Genomic DNA, 20,735 nt, shown 5'->3' with positions numbered 1-20,735 from the left:
GTACACCTAGCCACAATAGTTGATATCCTGCAATAAAATTTCAGAAATCGATGGCAGGTATGGTGTACCAGCAGCACCCTCTTGTTATTATTTACTGAAATATCCTTATTGGGGAGAACATTTTATGTGGGAGGATGCACTTCTGCAGCTCTAGAATTGGACTTGATTGATTCAATACGACACCTAGGGAATTTCAGATGTGTGTTCTGCACTTCATTGATGCTGGTTAGTTTCTAATTCTAAAAAATATCTGTAAGTAATGTATTTTTCAACAGTAAGGGACTGTTCTGATAACTGCAAGTAATTACGTTTAAGAAACAGTGACATTCCAATCTGAAGTGGAATCATGGTATGTTTTATCAGCTTTGCTACCCTTTCATGTTTTCTAGATTCAGTAGGTTGTTTTTTACTCTCTGTGTTAAGACATGATACTTTGTAAAGATAACGTTGGAGGCAAGTCTGAATATTTATGTCTATCAATCTGTCATTTCTCTGGATAGTTAGTGATCACTGACTAATGATACAGGGATTACAGCTTTTTTAAGGCTTTACAAAAAAAAGGGAAAGACTTTCAGTGGCATTCAGTTTATCAGGTATGTGCATTTCAGTTCATTTTTAAAAGCAGTTCTCGATGAAGGGTTCTGTTTGAAAATAAGCCCTGTTCTGCTTTGGTGACCGCAACTTACAGTTCATTCTCCTCTTGTAATTTTTGTGACCCCACAGTTGATTACATAATTTAAAATGGGGAGTGATGTAGTCACTATGGGGAGATTCATCGAGGTTAAGCCCCTAAGGAAAATGAAGAGACAATATAATTACAGGATCTGAACTGCAAGTTTCTTTGGTCAAGCCGCAGTTTCAGTTATTATTGTTTGGAAGCATAGCTGATCTGGTAGATACCTAAAGGCTTTCCTTGTTAGTAGGTGCCAAATAATCATCTGGCCTATGTTGTGATTTATAATACAGCCAAGTACCTCAATGATTCAACAGCTTTATTTATGTATTCCAGGCTCCAAGACAACAGAGGTAGTTTTCATAGCCACAAAGAAAGGGGTTCACATTAGAATGACAAAACAGCGAACATGCTTAGATTGACCCAAATTGATTAAAGCTGCAGAACCTTGAACGGCCATAACAGAGATTTTTTTTTTCCCAGGGAAAAAAATCGCTGGGCCATTGTCGGCGCTTTGCTGTTTCCTCCACTGTAGTGCAATCTCGGAGTTGTTATATTTAAGTAGGGGTGGTGGGGGGGGTGAAGCCCCTCACTTTATTTTGTGTTTAGATTTGTTTTGTTTTTTTTTTTTTTTGTGTTGGCCCAGCAATTTTTTTCCCAGCGAAAAAAATCGCTGTTGTGGCCGTTAGAGGTTTAGAAGGTTCAATCATTTTGGGTCAGTCAAAGAACGTTCAGTTTTGAAGTTTTGTCTTTCTAATATAGACCCCAAACAAAGATGTACATTGTTCAGTAAGTTAGAAACTTCTTCATGCATAGTGCAGCACACAAAATAAAGACGACTCAGAACTAACACAAGACCATAAACGTTTTTGAACCTAAGTAATAGGTCAATTGTTACAGCAGCGATGTGTACCAGTTCCAGCTTTTTATAACCTGCTAAGGCTTCTCCTGTCTTTTTTCACTGAATGCAGGGGTAGCAACACATACATTTCTGACTCTGAAATACCTGCTGCAAAAAGGTTTCCCAGATATAAGAAGCGGTTGTATTCCACAGGCCAAAGCTTTGACATTTTGTTTTATGTGACTGCATAGTCTCTAACAATATGGGAAAAAAACTCCCAGTTCCTTATTCTGCAGCAGGTCATGAAGCAAACATTTCCTAGTTGCAGAGGCTTGCTTATGGAATGAGAAGTTGATGCTTATGTTTGTAGCTACTGCTTTGTTAGGAGATAAATCAGTAGGAATTTACCTCCCGTTATTGTTCGCTTATCTGTTATGCTAACAACATCTTAGCCTATCTGTATTCTGAGAAAAGAATGTCAGTAGTCTTACAAGTTGTTTGACCTTTGTAGTGACCCTACCATATCCCTTCTACCTTATGCACAGTTCCTTGTCCTGTGTTTTTTATATTTATTGCTTTGTCTATCAGATTATTCTGAAGCTTGCCATTTCTTGTCGGTAATCACCTTCCAAGGTGACTTTTTACTTGCCAGCTGATACCTATGCAGTCCCCTTTCCTTTTCTCTTCCACATTCTTAACTTAGACTCGCTTGAAAATGTAATCACATCAACATCACCTACAGCCTAAACCCCCCTCTGGTGCAACCACCCAGACAGGCAAGCACACATATGCACACACATTCATGCAGCTTTATTCATGTGCCTAAACACACACACACACACACACACACACACACACACACACACACACACACACACACACACACACACATACACCCACACACACACACACATTTTTGCAGAACTTTTCTGAACTGCGACTACTCCTTAAAGGAGTGAATTGGTGACTGCCACAACTGGTGATGCACAGGCAATATTATCTCTAAAGTAATGAGTTAGTTTGAAATACATAATGTCTCACGACTTCTCTACCCAGTTGCACATATGGCAGTAGCTGAAAATGTCTTAATTCCCAAAACATAATATATCTTTCACTAATACTTATCTTCTCTGCCAACAATACCCAAAAAATCAGATAGCCAAAAATAACATATTTAGATTTGCTCTGCTGGCAGGTCAAAATTGTCACCATTGCTTCCTAGATAAAAAAGCTTACATGCATCCTGTTGCTAACAGTGCCAGTTTTTTACTAAGCACTCTAATCTTTAAAATGACAATACAAAGCTACTGCCCCCCTCAAAAAAGAACCGATCTACTCTCCTAGAAACAACCAAAATACCTCACTCACACTTTCTAGACCTCGATTCAAACCTGCTACTGGGCAAAATATATTTTTCTAGAACTGGACTTGTCATGTGGAATTCCCTACCCATAGATGTAAGCAATTCTGAAACAGTAGTATAAAAAAAAACTTAAAGAAACTCCTTCAAAATGAAGTGCTCCTGCTTTTGTGACACTAGCTAGGATTTGTAGTTATCCATTGCTTCAGAAGCTATGTCCATTCATGGGTTGCTTTACTGGTCTGTATAGTGCTTTTCATTTTCATTGTAATATTTTTATATTATCATCATTTGGACGATCTCTTGCCTTGCAACACAATTTAGAGTCTTTCTTTATTTTTCTATTGCTGTTTTTGTAAAGTTTATTACTTAACCACCAGGAAGGTTGCTTTTAAAATTCCCAGTGTATTTGCCTTTAGCTGGGATTGCTAGGCCTATGCATTTGTCTAAGTTGGCTTAAAACCCCTTAGTGAATTTGGTTCCTTTGTCGGTGTCAGCGGTAGTGATGTCATGGGTAAAGTTAAAGATTTCATCATATGACTGTATAATATTTACTCTCTATAGTCCTTAAATATGAAGTGTTTGGTTGGGGGGGAGAAGGAGGATGTAATTTTTAGAGTAAATGTCACAAGTTTATATTCCAATTTAATTGAAGAAGGAGAAACTAATGGAGTGGAACAAGTAGAGGCAGTATTAGAAAGTACCAGATCTAGATTATTGGTCAAGGAAATTACTATTTTGTCCAATCAAGAAATCGGTGGTCATGTCCTGTTTTAGAGGTATAGGTGTCTCAATCTATACCTGGATCATTGAAGTCACCTAGGATTTTGGAGTTATTGCTTATAGGAATGTCTTCAAAATTTTCCAGGAACATAATATGATCATATGGAGACATGGAGGGGATTCTGTAGCATTCTATAAACTGATAATATTCTCCATGGTAAACTGACATTCTAGGAGCTCAGTTTGTATATGTCTGTGTCATTCTAGATGAGATGTGGCCCTTGAAAAGTATGGAAGCATCACCACAGTTTTCACCAGGGCTGAAGGCATGTTAAGCATATATCTCAGGTATGGAAGGAGTGCTTTCTTTGCATTTAAACCAAGTATTGATAAGTACATATACATAGACATGTCCCTGAGGCAAGAGCAGGAGAGACTCAAGATTAGGAAATTTGCTATAGAGACTCATGGAATTGAGGTGAACCATTTTAATGTCGTCCACTTTAGGCTGTGTAGAATTTCATAAGTTTGGATGTGCGTAAGATGGACTCTGCCTGTAGTGGAGTCTGACTGATGGTATTCTTTCACTGATAAATGCACATATCTGTTTAAATTGTGGTTGAATATGTTAGAGCATTTCTTATACCTGAAGAAGGAAGTGTGTTTTGGAAAGCTTGTTGTTTCATAATAAATTGTTTTACTTCAGTCATACCTTTGTTTTTTTTTATTATTGTCCGTTTTGTTGCTGGTGCTCATATTCATCATTCTGGTTCCTGTAAAATACTTTGGACATGACCTTAAACTACTTCATGCCCCATATAAAGTACAACAAATATTTTTGTAGTGCATTAATTTATCTACAAGGAAGACTTTTTCTGATTTCAAACAGCCGTTGTCCAAATATGACTCATCAGTCATCATCCTCATCCACGCCCTTTTTTCTCATTGTTTACATGGTGTGGGGTGTTACATAAACTGGCTCTATCTCTGTTCAGTATAAACTGCTGTCCTACTTTCCTTGACAGTCATGCCTGACTGTTGCAGGTCTTCTCTTATGCAAAGCATCCGTCTCTTGGCTGGATGCCATCATTTACTCTTGCCTTCCTCCTGTCTCTCCAAAATGCACTTCATCAAATCTGCGTTCCTGCACATGTATCCAAACAAATGTAGTATGTTCTCCTTCACCATTTCTAACTCCTGTCTCTCCAAAATGCACTTCATCAAATCTTCTGCATTCCTGCACATGTATCCAAACAACTGTAGTATGTTCTCCTTGACCATTTCTAAAGACGGAGCTACTTTGGCTACTGCACTTATCCACATTTCTTTATGTGTCAAAAGTATAAGTCTTACTACCCATCTCACGCACTTCATCTCCATTACTTGAATTTTTCTCAGCTACTCGACCTTCATTGCCGGTCTCTCTGTGCCACACAGAAGTATGGGTCACACTACTGTTTTATGCACCTTCTTTGCCATTCACATAAGTATGGGTCACACTACTGTTTTATGCACCTTCTTTGCCATTCATCTATCTCACAATACTGCATCATTCTGGTTCCTGTAAAATACTTTGGACATGACCTTGAACTACTTCATACCCCATATAAAGTACAACAGATATTTGGCTACAGCCCCTTGGATTCTAGCTTTGACTTCCTCATTCAGACTTCACTTTTCCTCAACCAGCCCTCCTAGATACTTGAAACTGTTAATCCGTTTCACTGTTTTGCCTTTTATCTCAGTTCTCAATTCCTTCTGATTTTCCCATTTGCTGCTATTACAACTGTCTTATCTGTACAAAATTTAATCCCATGCACCTTCAGTTTTGCATTCCATTACTCTAGCCTTCACTGATGTTCCTCTACAGAGTCTGCTTGTAATGCCGCATCATCTGCATAACCGCATTTTTGTTGATCTTTCCATTCTAAACTGCTGATGTAGTCGATCACCAGACAGAACAGAAGTGGGCTCAGAGCTGAACCCTGATCCACATTTACTACCACTGGGAACCCCTCTTTCAATCTGAACTGTTCATAGTTGTCTCATTGCGTCCTTGAAAATACTCTGCACAAACTCTAACAATATATCAGGGACCTTAGACCTTCACAGGACTGCCTAAATCAGCTTTCTTTGGAGCTTGCTGTATGTTTTTCTGATTCTAAGAATGTGCATTATAATTCCGTCCTCATTTCTAGCTTCTTCTCCCCTATCTGTACCACTGCAGACATCAGGTCAGTTGTGCTGCATAATGATCTGACTTGTTCATCTGCCATCATATTTTTTACTGTTCTGCATATTTGTTTACCATTTACCACCTCTAGAACCTCTGTGTGGTATGTAAGGAGTTTGATAATCCTGTCTTGCCTGCAGTTGTGTATATTCTATTTGTCCCTGTACACTGGCACTGGAATGCTTATTCTGTAGTCATCTGGAATATGCTTCTCTCGTCCTACTGTGATGAATATGCTCAGGAGCCATTCTGCCCCATTACACTCAAAATTTTGAAGATATCTACTGTGACTTCATCTGAACCTGCCACTTTCCATAAATTCATTTTGCTTAGTGTCGTTCCTACTTCTTCAAGGACAGATTCTCCTTCTCTCTTCCATCATAGGGTGTACCCAAGCACTACAACTTGTGGGGTAGTTTCTTCATTCAGATGCTTCTTGAAGCACTCCTTCCATCTGACCCTGATATTCTCTGGACTGGTGAGCAGATTGTTGCTGATGGCCCTTGTGAACAGCATCTGATGACTCTCTTGTTTATATCGATGCAACCAATTTGTTGTCCTCTTTGTTACGCGGTCAGTATTGTTCTTAGCCTGCTCCTTCTTTTCACTTTTCTCACATCTTACTGCACTCCTTTCTTTCTTTGTTAACTTTCCTAATGTACCTTATTTCCATATGTCGCTTGGCCACATATCTTTTTATCATCCTCACATATGCTGTTTGAGGTGCTGCTGTTCTTTTTTTGGCTCCACTTACTGCCTCTTCTTCATGAGGTGCTAGAGGCATGAGCATTTCCTTGAACTCCTTATTTTCACTCCAGTCAACTTCCAGGGCTTCAGCCTACACTCTGTTGAACTCTAGAATCTTCTTTGACCAGTGCCTGCAGCAGATTATAGCCACCAATGGTTTATGCGGTGGGCAGTCCATTCCACTGGAGATGATTTTGCAGTCTATGATTTGACCCCAGTGCCCTTTCCTCAGCAGGAGGAAGTCTACCAGAGTTGCATGCTGACCACTCTTGTCTGTGACCATCTATCTTGGTGAACTATGTATTGGTTACCATTAAGCCATTTGCCAGGTAGAAGTCTTGAATGGCCACTTCTTCATTATTACTGTTGTCCCAAACATGCAAACCCAGGCAATCCTCATTGCTGCACTGCCTTTTCACCTTGACACTTGACACATAGAATATCCAGTTTCCTTCTCACTATCATATCATCTGCTTCCATGCTGTACCATGTCAGTGAAGAAGCTGTATTCATTGTAGCAGTCCTTAGCTCATTTCTTTTTTCCTTTTATATTTTTATTGTTTTCCAAGTGAAAATACAATATTCTAACAAAACTTGTATGTAACAATCTGAAAATCTTGAAACTGGTAATAACAAACAGTAAAAAAACTTACATACAGTTAATAATGGAAGAAATTTACAGTAATAATATTAAAACAGGCAAAATATAAAAAAGTAACTATTTACAAAGGTGTCTAATCATCTGAAAGTAGCATAAGCAATTAAAGTCAATCATATCTGTTTAGCCAGATATGCTGTCCATTTTCTCCAAGGTTTCCATTACTATTAACCAAGAGTTCTGAAATGATGTAATAGTGCTGGTTCAATTTTTTAATGTATTCAAATCCATTTAGCCAACAGTCATGGTAAGATTTTTGAATTCTTTAAATGTTGAAGTTTGCTTTTTACAGTTTATGTAATTGTCTTTCTCGCTATAGATAAAGTCCATAATATTGATTGTCTGTTTCTTGAAACGCTGTTAGGTACTGGTGAGTTAAACAACACCAATGATTTAGTTAACTCAAAGTTGTTGTTAAATATAGTCTGAAGAAAAAGAGCTTATATTAATCTAATAGGATTTTAATTTTATACAGTCATAGAAAACATGTTCCCAGTTCGCCTCTAATTCCAATTTACATCTCCAACAGCTTTCGTGTTGTTAAACATTAGAGATATTTTATGTGGTGTATGAAAGCTTCTATGTAAGAATCTCCATGTAAAAAAGTGCCAATGGGGAGATAATGTTGAATGTTTTGTTGACCTAAGAATTAGTTTTATCTCATCATCTTGTGGTGGGTGTTTATTAATCTTTTCAAAGTAATTCTAATAAGATTCTTTATGGTATATTTTGTTTTCCCTTATTAATTTGTAAATGTTTGATAGATATCCATTTCCCTGATAGGCTTGATTAATGATGAATGTAATATAGTCAATAAATTTAGGTATCTTTTGTCTAACAGAAATTTGCATTGTATCTCTCTTGATTATTAGTGTTTGCCTTAAAGATTGTAAGGTTAACCAAGTGTTGTTGGGTAGATTATATTTTTCTGTTAGGTAAGTGATGGAGAGTATATTGTTCTCGTCCAAGAACTGATGCCAGTATATTAAGTCTGCTTTCTTTAGGATTTCCATTTTGTTAAGATGAAGCTTTTCAAAATTGTTACAGGTATATGCTATTGGAAAAATTAAAAATACCCAAGATTTAATACTGGTATCAGAATTAAACTTTTTAAATATAGTTAATGTATGAGTTATATAGAACAATGCCATGTTATTATTCTTATTTTCAGTTATGTGTGATTTTAAGGTCCAATAAAAGATGTTTGAAAGAATAAGTGGGTGATCTTGTATTTGTTTTTGCATGGCATCTAAGCAGATTTCTTGGTGTAATGATTTCCAGATCAAAGAATATGATGGATTAAGCCATAAAGTAATATTTTTAATTACTGCGGATTGGGCATATATCTCAATATCTGGGAGATTAATTCCACCATTTTCCCAGTTTGGTAAATGATTATTCAAGGGTATTCTGGGTTTGCGTAAGTGCCATAAGAATTTTAAGATTATTTTATTGTATTTTTGTATTATATGTTTAGGTGGTGGTAGTGAAAACACTTGTATGAGGTATAATATTTTGGGGAAGATGATTGATTTGATTAGATATAGCCTGTCCTCAATTGTGAATAAATATTTATTCCAGTTATTAATCATGTCTGTATTGCTTATTGTTGTGGTGTAGTTATATAAGATAGAGTCATTTAAGTCCTGTATTATATAAAGTGCTAAGTATTGACATTTATCATCAGAGACAATATATCTGGAGAACTTTTTATCCAGTTTGTTTTTTGTTTTGGAGTTTTTAACATAATATTTTTGTTTTGTCATCATTGAATTGCAGTCCCGAAACATTTTGGAAATGGAACATGCTTTTAAATAAAGTTTGAATAGAGTGATTTGCATTAGATAAAGATAGAAGGATGCTGTCTGCAAATAGTTGTAGTTTCAATTTTATATTTTAAGTTATTTCTATACCTTGTATGTTGACCTCTGACCTAATATTGTTTGCAAATGGTTCAATCAGTAATGTAGATAACAAAGTTGATAACGGACAACCTTGTTTGGTTCCTTTTTTAATTGTAGTAGGTCCTGACCTATAGGATCCTAATTCAACATATGCTAGGGAATTTTCATATAATGTTATAATTAAGTTTATAAAGGCCTCTGGGAATTTATATTCTTCTAAAACTAGTTTTAAATATCTTCAGTTTACGCCATCAAAGACGCTGTTGATGTCTAATGAAACTAATATTAAATCTTTGTTTTTATGTTTAGTATAGTCTATTAATGTCATAATTCTTTTAATGTTATCAAAAGTGTTTCTTCCTTTTATAAAGCCTGTCTGGGCTTTATGTATTATTAATGGGAGAAAGTGTTTAATTCTATTTGCAAAAATTGCCATAAGCATTTTGTAGTCTATGCTAAATAATGATATAAGCATGTTTGAGGTACAGTATTTTTCATCTTTACCTGTTTTATCTATTGGAGTTATAAGTGAATATTTCCATGAAGGGGGAGTTAGTAATTTATCTTTAGATGTGTTATATGTTATATACTTTAAGAAGTAATGATCCTGATTGTCCAAGTACTATGCGTATCATTTCTGGTAACATATTGTCTTATCCAGGGGCTTAATCATTTTAAGTTTTGATATTTGTGTTTTTAGTTCTGTGATTGTTATTGGTTTGTTAATTATGTCTATTTGGTGTTGGGTTAATTTATTAGTAGTATTCTTACTAAGACATTCTTTAATAAAATTTAGTGAAGTTGTTTCAAGGTTGGTTGTGTTAAGTTTATTGTAATGTAGTCTAAATGTTTCTAAAATATTGTTAATATCTGTTACTACTTTGTGTGTATGTTGAAAATTTCTTTGATTTGTTTAGATTTAATTATTTTTTGTTCTATTTGTTAACTGTTTTTGATTGAGGGTGTTCATAGAGTAAGAGTTTAACTTCATATTTTCAAGGTTTATAATGGTTTTATGTTGTAAAATCTCAGAATATTTGCTATTGATTTGTGTTAATTCTGGTATTAAATTGGAGTTGGCTGTTTGTATTTCTAATTTAATTTTATCTAATTTAGTTTATAAATCCATCATTTCTTTATTCCAAGTTTTTTCTTGTTAATAAACCATGTTAGTGTTTTACCATAAATGTATGCCTTTAGAGAATCCCATATGTATATTTCTGAAATATATGTTTATTTCCCAAAAAGTCAGTATTTCATTTATACAGAATTCTTTAAATTCGTTTAGATTTGTTAAATATGTGGGTATTCTAGTAATAGGTAGAGAGAAAAATGGTTCAGTATCTATATCAAATAGTATTGTATTATGATCTGATAGAGGACAGGCTATAACTTTGACTCCGTTCAATTTTGTTAGTAAATCATTGGATACATAGACTCTAGCTATATGTGAGTGTGATGTATGTCTGTGTGAATAAAATGTAAAGAATAATCAGTTATGATCAGCAAATTGATGTCCTTAACTGTTACTGTATCAATAAACTTCATTAAGGCTCTGGAGGCAGAAGATTTTTTCCTTTTACAATGGAAGTCTGAGTCATTATCTTCCATTATATAGTTGTAGTCTCCTGCCATTATTAAACTTCCTTTTGTGTGGTGTATAATATCTTCCAAATGAGTATTTATTGTTTTAGTACCTATCCCACGTAGCCAATATATATTAACCAAAGTGTAAACTTTTTATTAATTTCAACAGTTACCATGCATAGCATACCTGAAGAGTCTTGATATGATGATGATATTTTAGGGGAGATGATAGAATTTCTAATTAATAAAGTAACACCTCTTTTCTTTTGTTTAAAATTTGAAGTTGTTAATATTGAGTAGTTATTGCAATTTAATTGATTTATGTTATCATTAATTAAATGCGTTTCTTGAAGAAATACTAGAGTGGGTTTGTGTATATTAAGATATTTGAATAAACCTCTTCTTTTATTATTGTTATTAAGTCCATTAATAGATAGACACTTCATATTATATTTGGATATGAGATTTTGTTAAAAGTTGTGTGATTATTGTATTTACTGATATATGTGTTTTGGAGAAAAGGATTTGAATACGTAGGTTGTATTTTCCCATTTGTATAAGACACCTTAAGAACCAAATGTAACAAGGTTATGAAACTAAAACTACAGTTACTATAGACAACGTCTTTCCCTATGAGGACTAAGTCCTCCTGTTTGAGTAAATAATTCACACAAACAGTCCCTCTACTTATAACTGTTCTACACTGGTAGAGTCTCTTGACCAGGTTGGCTAATCATTATATACATATTATGATATACAAAAATAAAGTTCAGCTGAGTGGTAGAGAATTTGTTTTGAATCTATTCATGTTAATTATTGTATCACTGGAATGCTTGCTTACAAAAGAAAAAACTTAAACTTTTATATTCTTCCATATTCTGATCAAAATATAGCTTAACAAGAAACTCTGTTTATATATTTTCATTAGCATATTGACCTGTGAAGTACAGCTTGAAACAAGATAAAAAAATCTAATTACATAGACATAGCAGATTTATTACATTCATACAAAATGTTGTATTTTAACTGTTTATCCTTATCATATCAATTATTTCAACTGTTACCTTCCAGCCTGTTATATAGTATTTTGTATTAATTAACTTGTTTCTAATTGTGAAGTTATGAAGCAGTTAAATTAAATCATTTAAGGAAACGATTTATCAGTTATATGTTTAAGACAATGATTGCATGTTGTAAAATTGTTAGGTAATGTCTCCCAATAAAATAAGTTAATGGTTGTTCCTTTAATCCTTGATATTCTTTGTGCCAGGCTCTCTCTTTTCCTTCTTGGTTACTAGGCTATCTGCCCAAGGGCATTTATAAGCCTAGCCCATAGGGTATATTATGTTTTATTACCAACATATGTAATAGTGATAAATTATGTCTGCCTGAATAACATATATTTGCTAATATGCATGACTCATTGTGTGATTCAGTTAATTGATGGTGGATGTTAATAATGATGATTATTTGATTGAAATTCCATCAGAGTAAAAAATTCTTCACAAATCATATATATTATATAAGGCTCAAGCAACATTGCAACAGTCTGATTACTACTGTATATATACATGTATAAAACAGGAAACATTCAAAATAAACTATTCTATGAAAATATTTGCTTGGTTGATAATTAAGAAAGCAGTGCATGTTAAAAACATGTTTCCATTCAATATATTGTTTAGATACTTTAACCAGTTGTTTCACAGTTTCTGGTTTTCTAATTCAGCAGTTGAAAAAACAGTCTAAGCATGGAGTAGTTAGATTTTCTTCTTAGGATAAAGCAGTGTGAGCTGTATTACATTAAGTTCAATATTTATAAACAGAAACATTTTGTATAAATAATATTAACATGCTGAAAAACTTTAACTAGGATCTTAATTATATTTATAGTAAATTATATGAATATTAAGATCCTCTTTTTTCTTTAGATTACAGCTGGGTATAGCGCTAGTTTTCCATTATGTTTAAATTAACAGTGTCCATTTGTTAAAACTCTGACCTTAATTTACGTAGCTTTAGTGAAAGAGGTGGAGGTTTATCTGGTAGAATGTGTACTGGCCCTCTTTGGGGGAGGTTTCCTGTGCTACTTGTAGCAGAAATGGATGCAGTGTGCTATCCATTTGGAGATGGTTTGTTTGGATATGGCCTTGCCCTCTGCTCCTGCAGCAAAGCTGACTAACAATTGACCAGTCTTTCTAAATGATTTAGCCCTGTCTAGGTAGAATCTGAGCTGTCTGTGCACATCTAGAGAGTGCAGAGTCCTTTTCCCCTTGTTTTGTGGGTTAAGGAAAAAGGTGGGCAAATGAATGGATTGGTTGAGAGCCACACTGGACACAACGTTTGGCATGAAGGATGGGTTAGTCTTGAGGTAGACCCTGTCAGCATGGAAAATGATGAAGGGCTCTACAGCCATTATGCTTGTAGCTTGGATACTCTTCTAGCTGAAGTGATGGCCAGAAGCAAAGGCTGTCTTCTAAGAGAGGAACTCTGCTGACACTGCTGCTTCAAATGGGGGCAGGGTGAGCTTTTCCAAAACAAAGTTAAGGTCCCAAGCTGGGGGTAGGTGCTCTTCTTGGTGACCTCAAGCTGTTAGCTCCTCTTAGGAACTGTTTGATGACAGGGTGGGAGAAAAGAGGTAGCTCTGTGCTGAAATGAGCAGAGATGGCAGTGGCATGAATTTTAATGACAGAGAAGGATAGACCCCTGTCTAGTAGGTCAGCCAGATAATCCAGGATGAGAGGTAGTGAGGGCTGAACAGTTCCAGCTCCCTTAGCCTGGATCCAGGTACAAAACCTTTTTCACTTGTCAGCATAAGACGTTCTAGTGCTAGGGCATCTGGCCTCACTTATAATATCTAGAAACTGTTTGCTTAGATTGACAGCATGTGCAGTGGTCATGAAATAAGCCAGACTGCCAGATTGTGGGTCTGCAATTGAGGATGCATGAATCCTCCATTCCTCTGGGTCAGGAGTGTTGGGATCTGAAGGAGATGCCATGGAGGCAGTGGTGACAGGCTGCGCAGCAGAGAGTACCAGTCTGGGACAGTCAGGATTGTCCTCAGTTTTTCCTCCCTTATTTTGAGCAGTATCCTTGTAATGAGCAGTCAAGGGGGGAAATGCATAGACCGAGAGGTTGACCCACTGGAAGGATACAGCATCCACTTTCCAGGCCTTGCTGTGAGGTTCCCTGGTGCAGAATTTGCTGAGTTGATGGTTGGAGTGGGAAACAAAGAGGTTGAGTTTCGGGGTGCCCCATTTCTGGGTTACAAGGGTGAAGGTTCTATGGTCTAGCTGCCACTTGTGTGGGTCCAGAAGATTTCTGCTTAAGTTGTCTGCCAGAGAGTTTAGAGATCCTGGCAGGAATTGTGCTGACAGGTGTAGTTTCATGACTGAGGCCGTGTGCCAAAGGGTCATGGTGAGCCTGCACAGAGGGTTCAAGTGAGTCCCTCCCTGCTTGTTGATATGCCATATCACAGTAGTGTTGTCTGTTTGATGTGCCACATCACTGTGGTGTTGTCTGTCTGATGTGCCACATCACTGCGGTGTTGTCTGTTTGATGTGTCACATCACAGTAGTGTTGTCTGTTTGATGTGCCACATCACAGTGGTGTTGTCTGTTTGATGTGCCACATCACTGTGGTGTTGTCTGTTTGATGTGCCACATCACAGTAGTGTTGTCTGTTTGATGTGCCACATCACAGTGGTGTTGTCTGTTTGATGTGCCACATCACAGTGGTGTTGTCTGTTTGATGTGCCACATCACAGTGGTGGTGTCTGTTTGATGTGCCACATCACTGTGGTGTTGTCTGTTTGATGTGCCACATCACTGTGGTGTTGTCCGTTTGATGTGCCACATCACAGTGGTGCTGTCTGTTTGATGTGCCACATCACAGTGGTGTTGTCTGTTTGATGTGCTACATCATAGTGGTGTTGTCTGTTTGATATGCCACATCACAGTAGTGTCTGTTTTGATCAGTAGAGGCCCCAGGGAGAGTAGGGTCTGAAGGCTGTCAGAGCTTGCTGAACAGCTAACATCTCTTTTTGGTTGATGTGCAGATGTATTTAGTTTGAGCTCCATTAGCCCTGAATGCATCTGCCGTCCAGGTGAGCATGCCAGGCATAGTCTGATGCATCTGTGGTGAAGGTCTGGGTGGCATGGGGTTGTGAGCAGGGTAGTCCCTTGTTGTGGTTGCATGCTGCTGCCCACCAAAGGAAATCTTTCCTTAAACAAGGTATCATTGGTATAAGTGTTTCCAGGTCTTGGGAGTGTTGATACCAAAGGCTTTTTAGGTACCACTGTAGTTTCCTCATATGCAGTCTGACATATGGAATGAGTAGGATGCAGGAAGCCATGAACCCTAGAGCTTGCAGGATTTTCCTTGCAGATAACTGGGTTCTAGTGGCTAGTTGAGAGAAGTAGCCTGTCAGGTAGGCCTGTTTTTCTGGTGTAAGGAATGCCATCTAGGATGCTGTGTCCAGCCTTGCTCCCAGGAGTACAATTTTTTTTGCATGGGTAGTAGTTTGGATTTTTTTTCTTTGATAGTATACCCCAGGGAGGTCCAGTAGGTCCTTTACAAAGGTTAGGTGTTTTAGCAGCTTTTCCTGACTGTCTTTCTGAATCAGGCAGTCATCTAAGTATGGGTAAATTTGAATATTTCTTTGTCTGCAAAAAGCAGTGGCAGGAGCCAGGCATTTTGTGAAAATTCTGGGAGCAGTGGATAAGCCAAAGGGAAGTGCAGAGAACTGAAAATGCAGTGATCCTGCCCTGAAATAGAGATATTTCCTCTAGGACTCCCTGATTGGGATATGTAGGTAGGCCTTTTTCAGGTCTAGGGTGGCTAACCAAGCATCCTTGGAGATCATAGATAGAAGTTGCTGGAGGGTGAGCATTTTGAATTTTGGTATCACCAGGAAAGTGTTTAGAATGGATCGATTGAGGATGGGGCACCAGGTGCCCTCTTTTCTGGGTACCAGGAAGAGTTTGGAGTAGAAACCTTGCCCTACCTGTGCTGCAGGAACATGGTCTATTGCCCTGATCGAGAGCGGGGAAAGGACTTGCATTTTGGCCTCTGGACACTGGTTTGGGGGAAGATCTGGAAAGAAAATTTGTATTATTGGTGCCTGCGTGGAAGGAGAGTTTTCCTCCTATGGGGAAAGAGCAGGTGGGCAGAGGGAGGGGGTGGAAGTGTGAAGTCATTGTGAGTTCTTACCATGAGGGGGTGGCTTAGCACTCCCTGGTTTTGAAGAGGAAAAACTCCATTGCTTATATCTTTGCATTCCCCTGGGGCTGCTGTCTGAAGGGCCTGCTTCCCCGAGGTCTGGGCTGAGCTGACCTGGAGGGGGCAGGAAAGGACCAGTGCTTGGAGGGGCAATGCGCACTGAACCTTGGTGGCTGGACCTACAAGAAGTCTTTAACTGTCTGCATAGATTTAGCTTTTTCTTCCATCTTTTTTTAAGACCTCATCTGCCTTGGTGCCAAATAAGTTGCCTTTGTGCAGTGGTATGTCCAATAATTTGGATTTGACATGATCTGGCAAGGGCTGTTCCTTTAGCCAAGTATGCCTTCTAAGGACAGAACCAGTGGCTGCTGCCCTGCAAGATTCTTCTAGGGGGTCAAAACCACATTGTAAGGTGTGCTTAGTTACTTGACTTGCAGAATGCATTAACTCTTGTAACTCTTTATTTTCTGCACAAGCAGGAGATAGCATACTTGATCACTCATCTCATCTAAGACATGGGTGCACATGTTCAACACCAGATACACCCCTCACTGGGTGAGATCAGATCACAAACTAATCGGCTGCCTGGAGGTCCTCATCACCCCCACCTGAAATAAAAGACCACAGTATAAGAACTTCTCAAAAAAAAGCCGACTTCACACTTCTAAAGACTAGTGTGTGGTCTCCTTTAAGGCCAACAGAGCCATGAGCAGGAAAACAGTACTCAAGCCGCTGAATCACTTACAAATGCCTTCTACCAGCACCTGCAGGTGATTGCATGGATAAGGCAATCCTAAGCAAAACAAAGACTTTGAAAAATTACCGAGGCAGCGTCCAGTCTGGTGGACCCCAGCCATAAACAAACTCTACAACAAAAGGAGGAAGCTACTACAAGATAGAGCAAAATCCTTAAAGGGTAAGACACCTGATCACTATAAGTAAAAACTAAGAGCCCTCATAAAATCATCCAAAGCAAATTTGAGAGAAAAAATAGCTAAAAGACTCAAAGACAATCATAAGGCCTTCTTTAGCTATATTAGAAACCTGGAAACTCCCAGATATGCTCAGAACTAGTTCAAATTATGTGAAGATTACTGATCCTACAGACATTGCCAACATACTGGCTGACAGGTTCAGTGCAAACTTCTCCTCCCCAAAGGAGAGATATCTATACCAAACGATTGCAGCCCCCAAACATCTCCAGCCAAGTGAGAACTGCTCTCCAAAGCAAAAACACAGCATCCATGGGACCTGATGGTGTCCCCCGCTGTGTGCTCTGAACTCAATGAGGAATTAAACCCACAGCTAGACAGCTGTTTAATCAAAGTCTTACCTCTGGATACGTGCCAGGGAGTGGCACTGCAACTGTGGTCCCACTTCACAAAGGCTGCCTCCCGACCCTGGAAAATTACCGCCCATTAGCTTGACAAGTTTTATCTGCAAAGCCATGGAGAGGATCATAATGGACCTCATAAATAAAGACATTGGGAATTTGCAGACTTTGGATCCAACCCAGTTTGGCTTTGTCAAAGGAAGATCATGCCATTTAAACTTGGTTGACTTCTTGAAACAGTAACCAAAGCCATTGATGAGGAAAGGCAGTCCATACAGCCTACCTTGATCTGGCTAAGGCCTTGATACAATACCCCACTCGGGTATCATTGAAAACTCATCAGTTAAATGTTAACCCATACATCACAAGATGGTTTACCAAACTGGCTGAGTGACAGAACCCAATAGAGTCAGAGTTGCTAGCCATGTCAGACTCAAAGCCTGTCACAAGTGGTGTCCCACAGGGCTCAGTCCTGGGCCCACTCTTGTTTGGCATCTACTTTTCGAGTACAAGCAAACACAGAAGGGTTATGGAGTGACAAAGTTTGCAGATGACTGCAAACTGGCCATAGTAGAAAACACATCTGACACAGATATCCTTCAGAAGGGTCTCACAGAAACAGATAACTGGTGCCAGAGCCCACGGCCTAAAGTTAAATGCCAAAAATGCATAGTCATACCCTTTGGGAAAACAAGGTTACCCCTAGCTACCAAATAGGTGGCAATCCACTGAGCACAGAAGAAGTTATCAGGGACCTGGGGACCCAGGTTGATAGTAGTCTGTCATTCGACACCCATGTAGCTAAAGTAGTTAGGAAGACCTTCTACATTGCCCACCTTATCATGAAGGGTTCTCATCTAGATCAAGGGAGGTCATAGTCTCCCTTTACTCATCACTCATCAGACCAATGATTGAGTACAATGCCCCATTCGAATGTATCTGACCCGACACTTGCAGCAGCTGGAGAGGCCACAAGTTCCTCACCAAAGGATAAAGGGTCTCAAAATCTGTCCTATGTTGCCCGACTGAAAGAACTCCAGCTCTATTCAGTCGTAGCTTGCTCAGAGGTGACCTTGCCTAACATACAAGGCCATGTCAAACCCAGATTTGATGAATATGCTTCACCTCAAAAATCTAGATCCATCAGAGCCACAAGGCGGAGACTTAAACCTCGACATCTATTAATAGGACTGCTGGAGGGATAGATTCATCACCAAAAGACTCCTATGCTGTGGAACAAATCCCGCACATGTGAGGCAGAGCACCTCGCTGGCCTTGTTCAAGAGAAATCTTGACCAATGGATGGGAGATCGCAGATATACCCCAGGGATTACCTCAGTGTCACTGCTCGACAGAGGCACAGCAAAATAACGGGTATAGTTCCCCATACTTAAAGGGTGGGTTACAAACGATGGGCTAGGCTTGCAAATGCCCTCGGGCAGATAGCCTAGTATGAACCTATGAACCTAAGTATGGGTAAATTTGAATATTTCTTTGTCTGCAAAAAGCAGTGGCAGGAGCCAGGCATTTTGTGAAAACTCCGGGAGCAGTGGATAAGCCAAATGGAAGTGCAGAGAACTGAAAATGCAGTGATCCTGCCCTGAAATAGAGATATTTCCTCTAGGACTCCCTGATTGGGATGTGTAGGTAGGCCTCTTTCAGGTCTAGGGTGGCTAACCAAGCATCCTTGGAGATCATAGATAGAAGTTGCTGGAGGGTGAGCATTTTGAATTTTGGTATCACCAGGAAAGTGTTTAGAATGGATAGATTGAGGCTGGGGCACCAGGTGCCCTCTTTTCTGGGTACCAGGAAGAGTTTGGAATAGAAACCTTGCCCTACCTGTGCTGCAGGAACACGCTCTATTGCCCTGATCGAGAGCGGGGAAAGGACTTGCTTTTTGGCCTCTGGACACTGTTTTGGTGGAAGATCTGGAAAGAAAATTTGTATTATTGGTGCTTGCGTGGAAGGAGAGTTTTCCTCTATGGGGAAAGAGCAGGTGGGCAGAGGGAGGGGGTGGAAGTGTAAAGTCATTGTGAGTTCTTACCATGAGGGGGTGGCTTAGCACTCCCTGATTTTGAAGAGGAAAAACTCCATTGCTTATATCTCTGCATTCCCCTGGGGCTGCTGTCTGAAGGGCCTGCTTCCCCGGGGTCTGGGCTGAGCTGACCTGGAGGGGGCAGGAAAGGACCAGTGCTTGGAGGGGCAATGCCTACTGAACCTCGGTGGCTGGACCTGCAAGAAGTCTTTAACTGTCTCCATAGATTTAGCTTTTTCTTCCATCTTTTTTTAAGACCTCGTCTGCCTTGGTGCCAAATAAGTTGCCTTTGTGCAGTGGTATGTCCAATAATTTGGATTTGACATGGTCTGGCAAGGGCTGTTTCTTTAGCCAAGTATGCCTTCAAAGGACAGAACCAGTGGCTGCTGCCCTGCAAGATTCTTCTAGGGGGTCAAAACCACATTGTAAGGTGTGCTTAGTTACTTGACTTGCAGAATGCATTAACTCTTGTAACTCTTTATTTTCTGCACAAGCAGGAAAAGAAGATATTTTTTTTTGTTTGAGGAGTTCCATGTTATGTTGCTGATATTTCAGCACATGAAACTGACAATTTAGTGCTCTAATAGCAAGAGTAGCAGAGGTGTATACTTTTTTACCCAATCTGTCTAATGCTCAGGAATCCCTATCTGAGGGAGTGGGATTCTTAGCAGAAGTTGCTTTAATTCCTTTAGGTCCTTGATAGATAACCTTGGGGTCAGCAGTAGGATTTTTTAAAAGACATTTGTGAGAGTCAGGGGCTCTGTAATACTTGTCTGTTTTCCTGGGAGCAGGAGGGAGGGTATCAGGAGTCAAACTGGATTCCATAAAAACATCATCCACAACATTAAGGACAGGAGGAATTGCCAGAGGTCTGTGCTGCGGAAGATCTAAGAATTCCCTGAGTCTCTTTTTTTGACTGAGGGTAGTCCTGACATTCCCATTGGAAATGTTCCCTTAAGGTATGTGGGGTTTCCCCAAAGGAAAAGTCCTCAGGTGGAGAGGCTAAAGGGATGGATTCCTCTGCATCAGAATCATTATAAGTTGAGAGGGGTTACATATTTTCATATTCAAATGCATAAGTCATCGGACTCCTTTTCAGATAAAACTACTGGGGACAAATCTCTTTTTCATTTGGAAGGGTTAGCCTGGCAGCTCCTGATAAGCATTATAAGGTTTTCCGCCATTTTAAGCATCTGAGACTGAGGCAAGAAAGCAGGTGCCTGAGACTGGGTCGTCAGTTTCTTGGGTGTGGTTTGTACCCTGGGCCTTAGAAACTCGGTAGTTTTCAAAAGAATCATAGATGCAGAAGAAGTCGTCGGTCTGTGTCGAGAATCAGTAGTGTGAAGTACTTCCTCAGAAGCTGGTGCCTGCTGAGAACCCATCCCAACTTGATATTCAGGAGGGGCATTAACCTTAAGAAT

General features: G+C 39.0%; 1 protein-coding gene across 2 annotated transcripts in view; it reads left to right on the top strand.

Annotated features, from left to right (window-relative positions):
- VWA2 (von Willebrand factor A domain containing 2) overlaps positions 1 to 20,735 on the top strand; it is a 1,170,846-nt gene that overhangs the window by 958,192 nt on the left and 191,919 nt on the right. The gene's annotated exons all lie outside the window — the stretch shown is intronic.

Source organism: Protopterus annectens, chromosome 14.part0 (assembly GCF_019279795.1).
Source record: "Protopterus annectens isolate FY-2018-M chromosome 14.part0, PAN1.0, whole genome shotgun sequence".
Lineage (NCBI taxonomy): Eukaryota > Metazoa > Chordata > Ceratodontiformes > Protopteridae > Protopterus > Protopterus annectens.
Note: the sequence above shows the minus strand (reverse complement) of the source record. Positions and strands in the feature narration are given on the sequence as shown.